This window comes from Rhamphochromis longiceps, linkage group LG10 (assembly GCF_057381845.1).
Source record: "Rhamphochromis longiceps isolate RC_006_pf linkage group LG10, R_longiceps_female_GT1.1, whole genome shotgun sequence".
NCBI lineage: Eukaryota > Metazoa > Chordata > Actinopteri > Cichliformes > Cichlidae > Rhamphochromis > Rhamphochromis longiceps.
In genome coordinates, this window is record NC_140566.1 from 3,334,155 (window position 1) to 3,347,656 (window position 13,502).

Here is a 13,502-nt window from a genome sequence, read left to right on the forward strand (position 1 = left end):
CTCCGAAGTGCATGGTGGATGTAACATTCTGATCTATACTTTGTTGCAGTAGCATGCTATCTTGCTAGCATGCTAACAATATGGGTTCAGGAGTTTTGGGAGGGCACTTGGAGCTAAGTGGGCTTTTGAGTAGGATAATGGAAGCTGTAGTTGGATGGAGGACTGAAAAACTGGAATCTGGGTGTCAGATATGGTAGCAGAGGAAAGCTGTAATGGAGGAATGGTTAAGAATGGAACTGATATTGTGGGGCCAACAGCATAGACTGAATTAGAGGTAAGAGGCAGCTGCATGTAATGGTAGATAGCATTTTGGCAGCTTGGTGGAGGGGAGAAGGAATCTTTTTCTGTTAACTAAACTTGCTTCAGGTTGCTTATGAAGCTGCAAGGCATGCTCTGCTTTTGCCTCTACCTGGAAGAGGATCAGTTTTATTTGTTGTTTGGAACGAGAGTTTTGAGATGCTAAGAATATCTGGAAGAGTTTTGCCTTGTTATTGGAGTTAAAGCTAATAACTCTCTCTTTTAGAGCCAGGCTATGGGACAGTCGAAAATTCTTGATGGCTAATTATTTTCAGGATAATGGAGAAATTTCTGAACCCAACACTGAGATGAACTTGAGTTTCAGGAGAGTTTTATATAGTGAATCATATATATATATATATATATATATATATATATGGCTAACCTCCCTCCGTGCTACTTTGATCTTGCCCTCTAGCCTCCTTCTCCATGGAGGGTACTGCCCCTTGTGGCTGTTCAACTTGTAGCCAAGCATCTCACTGATCACTGCTGCCGTATTGTAGATCAGCTTGTTAGTGTCGGTAATCGTGGTTGTAGGTATTGCCCGTAGTGCTGCATTAACATCATCTAGCAGACCTTCTGAGGGTACTTCACGTAATCTTGGTAACCGGCTACGGGGGATCCAGGTTTCAAGCTTGGCCATGATCCTATTTTTCAGGTCAGCTCCTCTCGCACTCAACGATCCTTCTCCTATCGCACTTGGGGCTATGTACCCAATCTCGGGTGGGGGTGATGATATCTCCCCCCTGACCTGGCGTCCTGACTCCTCCTTGCCGTAGCATTTGTGTTGTACCTCGTCAATCTCTAGCTGTGAGAGCAGTCCCTTCTTTCGAATGTTGGAACACTGAGCTACTAGTTGTTTCGCTGTCATTGTGGATGTTGGGTATCGAAGAATCCATAGGTCCCTCATCCTATTCATGTAGCCCCTTCCGCCGGGGTTACTTGCGTAGTAGCATTCCAACAACGCCCTGTTTTCGTCCCTTGCCCACCGATGCCTTCTTGTTCCAGTAGCCCACTTTTCGTCAGGGTGCCCTGGTTCCTCAACACCTGACGCGGACCTTGTTGATCCGGGCGACGTCCGAGCCGGCATGCCTTCATATTTATCTGTCTCGCTCATGTCTGCGGTAGGCTTGCTTAGCATAGGGGGTCTAGCCTTAGGACCCTTACTGGATACAGACGCCCCAGGCAGGAATCGAACTTGCGATCCTCTGTTCCAAAGGCGTGTAGTTTAACCACTACGCTATCCAGCTGCCTCAGTACTACATGGAAGCTCCTGTCAGGCATCATATCGGCTAAGATGAACAGGCACATGGGTCAATACATGAGCGGGACACAGAAAGGAATAAGGAAGATGGCCCCAACTGACCGAGTGCTCAGTGAATACCTCAGGCAGCAGAAACCCAAGAAAGAGGAGGGAGACGAGGAACCATCATGGAAGGACAGGCCCCTGCACGGTATGTACCACCGGCAGATAGAGGAGGTGGCTGATATCCAGAAATCCTACCAGTGGCTGGACAAAGCTGGACTGAAAGACAGCACAGAGGCACTAATCATGGCAGCACAAGAACAAGCTCTGAGTACAAGATCCATAGAGGCTGGGGTCTATCACACCAGGCAAGACCCCAGGTGCAGGCTGTGTAAAGATGCCCCAGAGACAATCCAGCACATAACAGCAGGGTGCAAGATGCTAGCAGGCAAGGCATACATGGAACGCCATAACCAAGTGGCCGGCATAGTGTACAGGAACATCTGTGCCGAGTATAACCTAGAAGTCCCGAGGTCAAAATGGGAGATGCCCCCAAGGGTGGTGGAGAATGACCGAGCTAAGATCCTGTGGGACTTCCAGATACAGACGGACAAAATGGTGGTGGCTAACCAACCGGACATAGTGGTGGTAGACAAACAGAAGAAGACGGCCGTAGTGATCGATGTAGCGGTTCCGAATGACAGCAATATCAGGAAGAAGGAACACGAGAAGCTGGAGAAATACCAAGGGCTCAGAGAAGAGCTCGAGAGGATGTGGAGGGTGAAGGTAACGGTGGTCCCCGTGGTAATCGGAGCACTAGGTGCGGTGACTCCCAAGCTAGGCGAGTGGCTCCAGCAGATCCCGGGAATAACATCAGAGATCTCTGTCCAGAAGAGCGCAGTCCTGGGAACAGCTAAGATACTGCGCAGGACCCTCAAGCTCCCAGGCCTCTGGTAGAGGACCCGAGCTTGAAGGATAAACCGCCCGCAGGGGCGTGCTGGGTGTTTTTTATATATATATATATATATATATATATATATATATATATATATATATATATATATATATATATATATATATATATATATATATTTTATAATTTTGCATGAATTAGTCTGATAATGGAAATACTTGAAAAGTATTCTAACTACAAGTCAGGCAAATTTATCTGTAGGAAGACTCAAATGTATACCTTGTGTACCTTGTATGAAAGCTACTTAACTATTATAATGGGTCACAATACTGTGGTTTAGGATTGAACCCATTAGTTTAGAGTCAGTTATTTGTGTGTGTGGTACAGGAATAAATAGGGATGAATGTTGTAGGAATGGATGTTGTATACGTAAATATACAACAACAAATAATGCATGTATGTTGTATAATTATGGATGAATGGAGTCCATAAATGCAAATGCGAATTCTTACCTTACCTATGTTTACAGCTAACAGACATGACCATTCCAACAACAGATGCTGCTCCACTCCGTATGCATAAACTTGAGGACCAGCAGTTCAGTGATGTCATTTAACTCTAGAAAGAAGAAAACATACAGAGGGTTTAGATTCAACTGATGGCACAACAGAAAATTAATGAGACAAAAGATCTGTTAAAGAGCATTCTTGGTCAAATGTCCTGCATGATCAGCATTTCAAGTCTTTAATTAAAATGATGCGATCTCTAATAAAACTAAAGCTGCTCTCAGACATCAATGCCAGGAAATGATGGGAAGATCAGGGTTTAGACATTGTTCAAAAGTCTCACAGCTAACAGGACAAGGGTTCATGTGTCCAGCATATATGAGGTCGGACACTCGTTGTGAATTCTCCTGCTCTGTTCTCAAATGAGGTCATCCAGACACTATACTGACTTTCTAGTAGGGAACCCTCAGAGAACCTGTTAAATGTGTTAAAATGAAAGTATTTAATGACCTGAACTGACTGCATTTGATGCATAAAGCAAATGCATGTCGAATATCACCTAGAAAGGTTTGGGCTGCATTGCATATGTGATTATATTTTATAATTGGCTCCCTCTAGACTTCCATATGTGAACCAAATGTTTACCATCCCGCTTAAAATAAGATAAATCACTTTTTCATTAGCATTTTTTGTGTGCTTTTGGTGAGATTCATTAACAGAAGTGATTTATGTTTGAGGACTAGTCCATATGGATGATTGCAAAAACAAATGCTTTATAGAAGACTTTCATCATGTGTACTTGGGTGTTTTAACTGTTTTCTGCAGTCTAGGCCCCACAGCTTTCAATCTACACAGATATCCTGACAATACAGCCATCCACTCTGTATGCTTTCATTTTCCTCTTCTCTTTAGGCCTCTCTTCATGAGGCATATCCTCTGCTGGTTAATCACAAGTCTTTAGACATCATTAATCCTTGATTAAAGAAGATCAATCCCAGTCTGAGATCAAAGGTTATGCCAGCTAATTAACACATCAGAACAGGACTAATACGGTCATGTTTGAACAGCATGTCATTGATACAGACAAGCTAATTTTCTATACACATCAAGCTGAAAAGCAATGACTCCACCTCACCACCATTTTGCAGCCCTATTTGAAGCCTAATTAAGCTCATGGTTGAGAATAGCCACAGATGTGAAATGATATAACATAAAGGTGTCAGCCTAGCAGTGACAAAAGGTTTAATCGCCATCACATGGCTGTTTGCCCTTTCGTGGTAAATGGACTGGTTCTTATATAGCGCTTTTCTACTCTGTCTGAGCACTCAAAGCACTTTATACAACTAATTCATTCACACAATCACTTCTAAGCTTAAGTGCTAAGTATCTAACATTCATACACATCCACACTCCGATGGATGCATCGGAGAGCAACATGGGGTTAGTATCTTGCCCAAGGATATTTGGCATGCAGCCTGGGATCGAACCGCCGACCTTCTGGTTAGTGGCTGATCTGCTCTGCCACCTGAGCTACAGCCACCCCACAGCCACCCCCTTTCAGCCCTTTCAGCTTCAGCAGCATGGTTTAGATGGAGATTCTGAGGCTTACCATGCACTGGAGATCTCCCCTAAAAAAGACTGCACTTTTGGAGGAGAGAATGAAACAAATGGAGCTTGATAATCTCTGTCAACAGTTTGAAGAGGACTCAGGCTGATTTGGAATATCAGCAACGTTAGACCCAGTTGAGAGAAGCTCAATGAATGCAGGAGGAGGCACCACAGGGCAGGGAGACCTTAACTAAGCGCTTTGACAGGAGTCACCGTTTAAAGGAAGCAGAGAAAGAGTTGGAAAGAGCCAAACCTCTTACTTCTCTCCTCAAGTCAGAGAGGAGCGATATCTCACCAGAAATGCCACAATTTTCACAGACAGCTTCCGTACGCTAGCTTCACCCTCCCAAATAAGGACAGGGCATGCTCAAATTGCTATGAGTGTCCCCCAGTTTACCATAATGTTCCTACCAATACTGCTAAATGGGAACATCTGTCCCAACACCTGCCGCTGGGCCACTGGCATTATTCATGAGAGGTACCCCTGCGGCCTCTGTACAACACCCACTGGGTCCTGAAGTTATTTCTCTAGGGAGGTCAGCTGTGGCTGCATCTTCAGCTACTCGGTCACCTGGCTTGGCAAGGCAAATCGACTCTGGACCTTTGGTTTCCATCTCCACATCCGCGAGCATAGCACCAGTCCCACCGGTGGCTCAGTCTGTTCAGTTCAGTTCAGGCCAGCCTTCAATCATCCCTACTCTTCAAACACTGCCGGTTAATGCTGTCTATCCCTCCATACTAGTCATATTCCATCCGCTGGACCAGAACTTCTAATTGCTTCTGTTTATGGCATTCCCAGACCTACATTACCGGTATTTGAAAGTGGAAGGGAGAGTGATTTTGCTCTACTCAAGATGGCATTGGACGACCTGCTGAGTAGTCACACCCACCTTGGTGAGCAGTATAAAAATCAGGTGTTTCTTAGCCAGGCATTTAAAACTCCCTAGTGCTTTACAAATGGCAAACACAACTTGAACTTCCGGCTTGAGTCAACGCTGGTGCATCTGGCTGTCGCTACTCACCGGTACATTTTCGATTATTTGGATTATTTGGATTCAGATTTGAATGAAAAGGGACATTCACACTCAGGCCAGATCAATCTCTGCCAGATATTGATTTGTAACAATTTTCCTCAACGTCTGCTATTTCAGCTGAATGTGCTCTGACATCTTATTCCCAGTGAGCTGCACTAGCTTAACTGTTTGAGCTATTTTAGACTACCCATTCATCGCTCCGGCCAGCACGGCTCCTTTTCCTCCACATCGTCCAAGATGTGGGCGAAGATGTTTTTGAGCTGGTCGGCACTATTGTGGATTCTCCTGATGCTCGTCTGGCTCCTATGGCTGGACTGCTCCGCTATACGGCCACTGAGCTCCTGCGCCTTTGCGGTCAGCTGTCGCTCCCTTCGCCGGCAGAGCTCCACTACCACCCGGACATCACTTTCCAGCCTTGTTGGAGATACATCCATTGTGGGTCCCGCAGGATTTTCCTCTATCCATCCATCCATTCACTTCCGCTTATCCTTTTCAGGGTCGCGGGGGGCGCTGGAGCCTATCCCAGGCTGTCATAGGGCGAGAGGCGGGGTACACCCTGGACAGGTCGCCAATCTGTCGCAGGGCCAACACACAGAGACAAACAACCATTCACACTCACATTCACTCGCACATTCAAACTTAGTGGCAATTTGGATTATCCAATTAACCTATCCCCACAAGCTGCATGTCTTTGGACGGTGGGAGGAAGCCGGAGCCACTAGGTGTGAATGTGCGAGTGAATGGTTGTCTGTCCCTGTGTGTTGGCCCTGTGACAGACTGGCGACCTGTCCAGGGTGTACCCCGCCTGTCGCCCTATGACAGCTGGGATAGGCTCCAGCGCCCCCCGCGACCCTGAAAAGGATAAGCGGAAGTGAATGGATGGATGGACGGACTTCTATTCTACTCCTGGTGATTTGTTGTTATATTATAATAATTGTTTACTCAATGTCCTTGATTCTCTGGCTCCTGTAAAAGCTCACTCTGTTTCCTTCGCTCGCTCTGCTCCCTTGTTTACCTCTGACCTCCGAGCATTAAAGGCCAAAGCTCGGCAGCTAGAGAAAGAAAATGACACCAGGTAGATACAAGAAATCTGGTTTAATTGTTGATGCAGAAATCTACAAATTCCATGTACTTCAGTATAAAGACTCCATCAACAAGGCCAAACAAAGTTTCTACTCAGGTATTGTCAGTTCTTATGAGGGTAACGCAAGGATTTTGTTTTCAGTTCTCAAAAAAACAAATTCAACCCCCCAGCGCTTTACCACCACACTTCTATTCTTCTGAAACCCGTAACTCCTTGATGCTGTTCCTTTAGTACAAAAATTAATAACATTCACCAGCAACTCAGTTCAAATGTTGTGTCTATCCCCTCTCCAGAACCTTTTCTCTATTTTGAGCTGTTTTCCACTTTTCATCTTCCTTATTTATCTGCTATTTCTGAGTTTATATGTAGGTCAAAGCCTGCCACATGTCATCTTGACCCTATGTCTACAGGGAAATCCTGCCTCTCTTGCTTACTCCCACTCATCTTTGCTATCATCCAGTCTTCACTCACCAGCGGTATCGTTCCCTCTTTATTCAAGATTGCTTCAGTCACTCCCATACTGAAAAAACCTTCTTTAGACCGTAACAACTTTAACAACCTCCGTCTGATTTCTAATCTGCCCTTCATCTCTAAAATACTTGAAAAAGTAGTTGCAGCTGAACTTCATTCACACCTGGTTAATAATAACATCTACGAGAGATTTCAATCTGGTTTTCGTTCATGTCACAGTACAGAAACTGCTTTACTTAAAGTCACTAATGATCTTGTAATCGGAGCTGACTCTGGTCTTCTCACCATTCTCATCCTCTTGGATCTGAGCTCAGCCTTTGACACCATCTCTCCTTCCGTCCTTGTAAACAGACTTTCCTCTCTCGGCATCTCTGACACACCCCTAGCCTGGTTTCAATCATATCTCCTTGACCGCTCCCAGTTTATTCAACTGAAATCATTCTGCTCTTGTCTATTCCTGGTCACTTCTGGTGTACCCCAAGGTCCAGTCTTAGGCCCTCTTCTCTTCATAATATACATCCTCCCTCTAGGTACCATTTTCCGCAAATTTGATCTTCACTTTCACTTGCTGATGACATCCAGTCATATTTCTCCTGCGGACCTGATTCCTCCCTCCCACCTTCTCTCTAACAGAATGTCTATCTGAATTTAAATCCTGGTTTAGCTCTAATTTTCTTCAAGCTCAATGAGGAAAAACTGAAATCCTCCTTATTCTCACCAAATCCAACCTTTTGAAGGCGAACTGTTTCTCACTCACTATCCATAACTCAGTTTTCCCTTCTCCTCAGGTTAAGAGCCTTGGTGTCATCCTAGACAGTTCACTTTCCTATAAATCTCACATCACATCTATTTCCATCTACGTAACATTAACAGATTGCTTCCTTCTCTTTCCACCCAGTCTACGTCCATTCTTGTCCACAGTCTTGTTACCTTCCGTATTGACTACTGCAATTCTCTTTTGCATGGTCTCCCCCAAAAATCCCTCCATAAGCTTCAACTGGTTCAGAACTCTGCTGCTCGCATTATCACCAGAACCCCTCCTACCAGCACATCAGCCCTGTTCTTCAGGAACTTCACTGGCTCCCAGTGAAATTCCGGATAATATACAAACTTCTTCTGTTCACCTTCAAGGCCATTCATAACCTCGCACCTCCTTACGTGTCTGACCTGTTAAGCGCTACCTTTTCTGACGCTCACTTCAATCTTCTTCTTCTATCCAGCTTTCTGTGCCTTGCTTCCGCCTCACCACCATGGGAAGCAGAGCTTTTAGCTGCTCTGCTCCCAGGCTGTGGAACTCTCTACCCCCACATATAGGAAACACTGGTGCCCTCTCCCAGTTTACATCTCAACTCAAAACCCATCTGTTCACATCTGCATATTCACTGTGAACCCACTGTTTGTTAATTTTATCTTGTGCTTTTGTTTTATTGTTCTTCATTGTGTTATTGTTCTATTATGTGTTTTTATCTATTGTATAGTGTCCTTGCGTGTTTTGAATGTAGAGCAGAAGTATGGCCAGCCAAGACAGCCAGTCGAGTCAGAGTTGAGTGCAATCTGAAGCACTCCAGCACTGAAAATAGGAGATGCAATTGCCTTTGATGCTTTTGCATTATCTTATGCCAGACCTTTGCTGCAGTGGACACCCATCACCAGTCTTTATGCCCCAAAGGAAGCTGTAATATCTAGTCTTTGCGGCACTGAATGTAGGCTTGCTTGGGCCCCCAGCCAGGCAGATTCCTGCTGCTCTGAAATCCACAAACTGGAACAGGAAGACTACGTAGCCAAGATCTCATTGAAAGAAGCTGGCCAGACAGAGGAATCGTGTTTTATTGCACATCACATGGTGCAGCATAATGGTAAGAACAGGATAGTCTTTAACTGTTCATTGCAATACCATGGTCGGTCACTGGATGACCAGCTTTTACCAAGGCCCTAGTTCCTTCACTCCTTGGTGTACTCATTTTATTTTGCCAGCACGCTGTGGCCGTGAGTGGCGAAATTAAAGGAATGTTCCACCAAGTACGCCTATCACCCCAAGACAGACCACTCTTGCGCTTCCTCTGGAAAGAGATGCACAGAGAAGAGGAGCCATCCGTATATGAGTGGCAAGTATTAACATTAGGGAGAAATTGCAGCCCTTGTTGTGCAGTATAGGCCTTTCAACGCCGTGTCAAGGAGAGCAGGGATGTAACCACCAACCTGGCTAACATAGTCGAGTCATTTTATGTTGACAAAAATGTATGACCAAAGCAGAAGAGGCCAAGTGCTTGGTGGACAGCCTGGAACAGTTGTTAGCAGAAGGAGGATTTGAGATAAGTCAATGGTCCTGTAATATTTCCGCTACCACTGAACATCTTCCACCTGCAGCCAGGTCCACAGCTAGTGACCTCTGGCTGTCAAAGAGCAGTAGTGGCCTTCAAACGCTAACCCTTGGCATGCAGTGGAACTGTCTCACACTGGGCTATAAACAACAATCCAGTGACTTTGCGTCTGTCAGGAGTTGCAGTGCGGATGAGGGAAGGAGGACCCAAACGCTGGACTCACAGGTGGGTGAAGGTTGGTGTTTATTGTAGACAGAGTGAACAGAACAGAAGTAGGAAATGGCTGGTTGGCTGGACGGCTGACTGAATGAAAGACTGACTGACAGAACTGACAGAACTGGGACAACCTAACAGCAACAACATAACATCAATGACGCGACAGTGAACAGAAGGAAACTGAGGACTTAAATACTCTGACTGATGATGACGATTGGAGACCAGTGAGTACACAGCTGAACTTAGTCTGACTAATGATACATGGAAATAACTGGAACACAATACACAGGCGGTATGCTGGCACAGAAAACAGGAAGTGAGAAAACTGAATGTGGGAAATAAACTGAACATGATAAAACTGAAAATGCTGGGTCAACGACCCAGGAAACCTGACAGCGCCTACTCTCAAGAAACTGTATAAGACACTCGCTAGCCAGTGTGACAATTGTTATCCGGGATCTCTGGAAACAAGACCTAGGCTGGGATGACCAGATTAAACCGCAGCACTTTCTCGACCAGTGGTTGACCTGACAGAGGGAACTTGCTCATCTTCCGCACCTACACATTCCCTGACAATACTCATAGACAACATGGACAACTTCATGTATTCTGTGATGCATCAGAGAGGGCCTATGGAGCTGTTGCACTTTGGTACATGAAAAAGGAAAGACCATCTCTGAATGAAGGAGGGGGCCTAACGGTGTGTTCACACCGAACGCGATGGACGCGAATAAAACGCCCCAAACGCCCCTAATTTGACGCGTGTACATTCGCGTCTCAACGCGTGTCCAAGAAAAATCCATCGCGCGTCAAAATATGATATTTTGACGCGCGTGAACCGGAAATGTGGGAGGAATGTGGGAGGGAGTTGTGCCAGACCGGTATCTTTGCAAGATGGCAGCTATCGAGCTAGCGCTTGAAGAGAGAGTCTCCCTTCTCTATGTACTGTGGAGAGCAGAGTAGCGGCGTAAAGGACATCCTCGCCGTACCTGGGTCCATCAGGTCCTCCAGAGGCATGAGCAGTTTGGTGAGTTTCACCACTTGCTCCAGGAGCTGCGCCTGGATGACGGCCGATTCCAGCGCTATCACCGTCATTCACTCGGCCAGTTTGAGGACCTGCTTTCCCTCGTCGGTCCCAGCATCGCCCGCCTAGACACCAACTACAGGCGCTCAATCCCACCTGCAGAGCGCCTGTCCGTCTGCCTGAGGTTAGTAAAACTATTTAATACGGTAGTCCTTTATTGATATCTGTGCTAATATGCTAATCCATCCAGTTATACACTGCTAACATGGATGTGCTATGCTAACAGTGAATGCTGTCGGTGTTTACTGAAAGCAAACTGTGGTACAGAGACGACTCTTTATAATATTTCTAGTGATACTCAGAAGCTCTCATCAAGCCCCGATTTAATTCGATTTATGCTGTTATCAGTGTTTGAATGATAGCATGGCTGTGGTGTCACATCAATGTATGCGCTCGGTGTTTGCTGATATCAAACTGTAGCATTAGGACCACTGAGTTAACCTTGTAGTGATACTCACTCCTTTTTATTTAGACCTGGTTTAATTCTGGGATAGTTGAATATTTGTATATAATCCCTGCAGCTGTCAGACTCTATAGCAGGGGTCACAGCCTTTATTAAAACAGAGTTAGATAAAACTGTGAACAGTTTGATTCATCTCTAGTTACATGGTTCTATCTTGATAAGCTGTCTTATCACAGATTAATTTTTCAAAAATATTAATGATTTAAGCAAGGAAAGGGCTACATGTCAACACACAACTCTTTATTTCTATTAATGTCTTACTTCATTCCTACCTGATTGACATGTTTAGGAATTATGAGTGATTGGCTCACTGTAGTTGTGAAAGTTGCTACCAATCAAATTATGATATGTTAAAGTTAAAACAAAACACAACTGTTTTAGATATGATCTAATATACATTTTGTAATTATCCTTATAATTACAAAATGTTTTATGTAAGATTCATGTTTTGTGATTTATATCTGACATCACAAAAGTATTTTGGAATTTGAATAATGTATTTTGTAACTGCAGTACACATAATACTGATTTTGAACAATTTTGTCCAGGTTCCTTGTCACCGGGGACTCCTTCAGGACCATCGCGTTCAGTTTCAGAGTCGGTGTGTCAGATCACCCCCCAGGCAGCGACGTCCATCTGGGACTGTCTAGTGGACGACTTCATGGCTGTGCCTTCACCTGGAGACTGGCTGTCCATCACAGAGGGATTCCAGGAGCGCTGGAACTTTCCTCTGTGCTGTGCAGCTCTGGATGGGAAGCACGTCCAGACAAAGGCACCCCATATATCATATAGGAGACACACACATTGATATACACTAAATATTCATTTCATTTCTTTTTTGTGGTGCCCAAATTGATGCACCTGCTTGATTTTGTTTAAACAATTATTGCACACTTTCTGTAAATCCAGTAAACTTCTTTTCACTTCTCAAATATCACTGTGTGTGTCTCCTGTATGATATTTAACTGACATTTTTTTATTGTAACAACCAACGATTTATACAGGAAAATAATGGCTATTAACAAGGTTGCCCAAACTTCTGCATCCCACTGTATCAGTATATTTTGTCATTAGTATAATATGAAATAAATTCTACATGTGTCAAGTTGTGTGCCAACATTTGCTGTGTAGTAGAACTGAGACATTAGTCATTATAAAAATTTATTTGAAATAATATTAAAAGTCTCAAACAGAAAAACATTAAACATAAATATATAAAATATAAGAATTTACAGAGAGACAGGAATAAAAAGGACCAGCTGCTCTCCAGAGCAGGAACAAGGCTGAGGAGGAAATGCTCCATTGGAGACTGGTGTGGACTCTTCAGGGACTCCAGGATGGCCAGCTCCACCGCCGATGGACCGTCCTGGGACCCATCCCTCATCTGCCTCGGAGCCGTCCTCCTCTGTGGGCCTGTAAAACAGCACAAAACACAAAGAAATGAGAAGGCTGCTACTAGATTTTAATTTCAACATTGAGAAAAAAAACAAAACAATAACAGGATATAATCAGATTGGTTGTAGATATTTAGTAAAGGTGATCACAAGGGAATCCCACCGACTAAAAAGGTATCAGTGCTTGCTGTACATATCTGTGGGTGCAGCAGCAGGAGCTCAGGGACTGGGGATGCTCTGCTGCAGAATCAGTTCGTTCTATCAATACAGTATTAAATGTTAACAGGTTGGATATAATAATCGTAGAGTAGACAGTGGTCCCTCATTTATTGCAGGGGTTCTCAGAATAACTAGCCCCTGGCCACACACTTTATACACTGTTTTCCCCACACTCATGAACATTGGTCACAGTTCTCACAATTGATTCTCAAAGTGCAAACCTTTGTAGATTGCAAAACGTAAAAGTATTATTATGCCGCGGTTTGTCTTCATCTGCCCGCCACTTTCGTGCGCCTTTTTCCCTCACGGTGCAGGTGTCTATTTCTGAATGAGGCTCATAGTTATGGGTGTTTTTGTGTTGTTTTTTCTATTGGACGCGATGGTTATCAAAACCAAACGTGATAAATTTGGCAAGCGCAGGAGATTTGTCAATCAGGCTGCAGAATGCAATGCTGTACTGTGCAATAAAAAATCAGCGAAAAAGCAAAGCAGTGACGGATGAACAGCGGGACCACTGTGTGCTGTTTATTAATAAACAATAAAATATATTCCTAAATGACAACATGCATAAAAGCAGAACGGTATTTGTACGTCAGTGGGAAAATAGCGGTGGCTTGCTAGCTTTTGTGCGGCTTCCCCGGGTCAG

The 13,502-nt window shown here is 44.4% G+C and overlaps 1 protein-coding gene across 1 annotated transcript in view; it reads right to left on the minus strand.

Moving 5' to 3' along the window:
* The window catches only part of b3gat1b (beta-1,3-glucuronyltransferase 1 (glucuronosyltransferase P) b), a 52,515-nt gene that overhangs the window by 26,560 nt on the left and 12,453 nt on the right, over window positions 1-13,502 (minus strand). The window contains exon 2 of the mRNA XM_085419524.1: window positions 2,974-3,074. The gene's annotated coding sequence lies outside the window, so the exon portion shown is untranslated. The remainder of the gene's footprint in view (window positions 1-2,973; window positions 3,075-13,502) is intronic.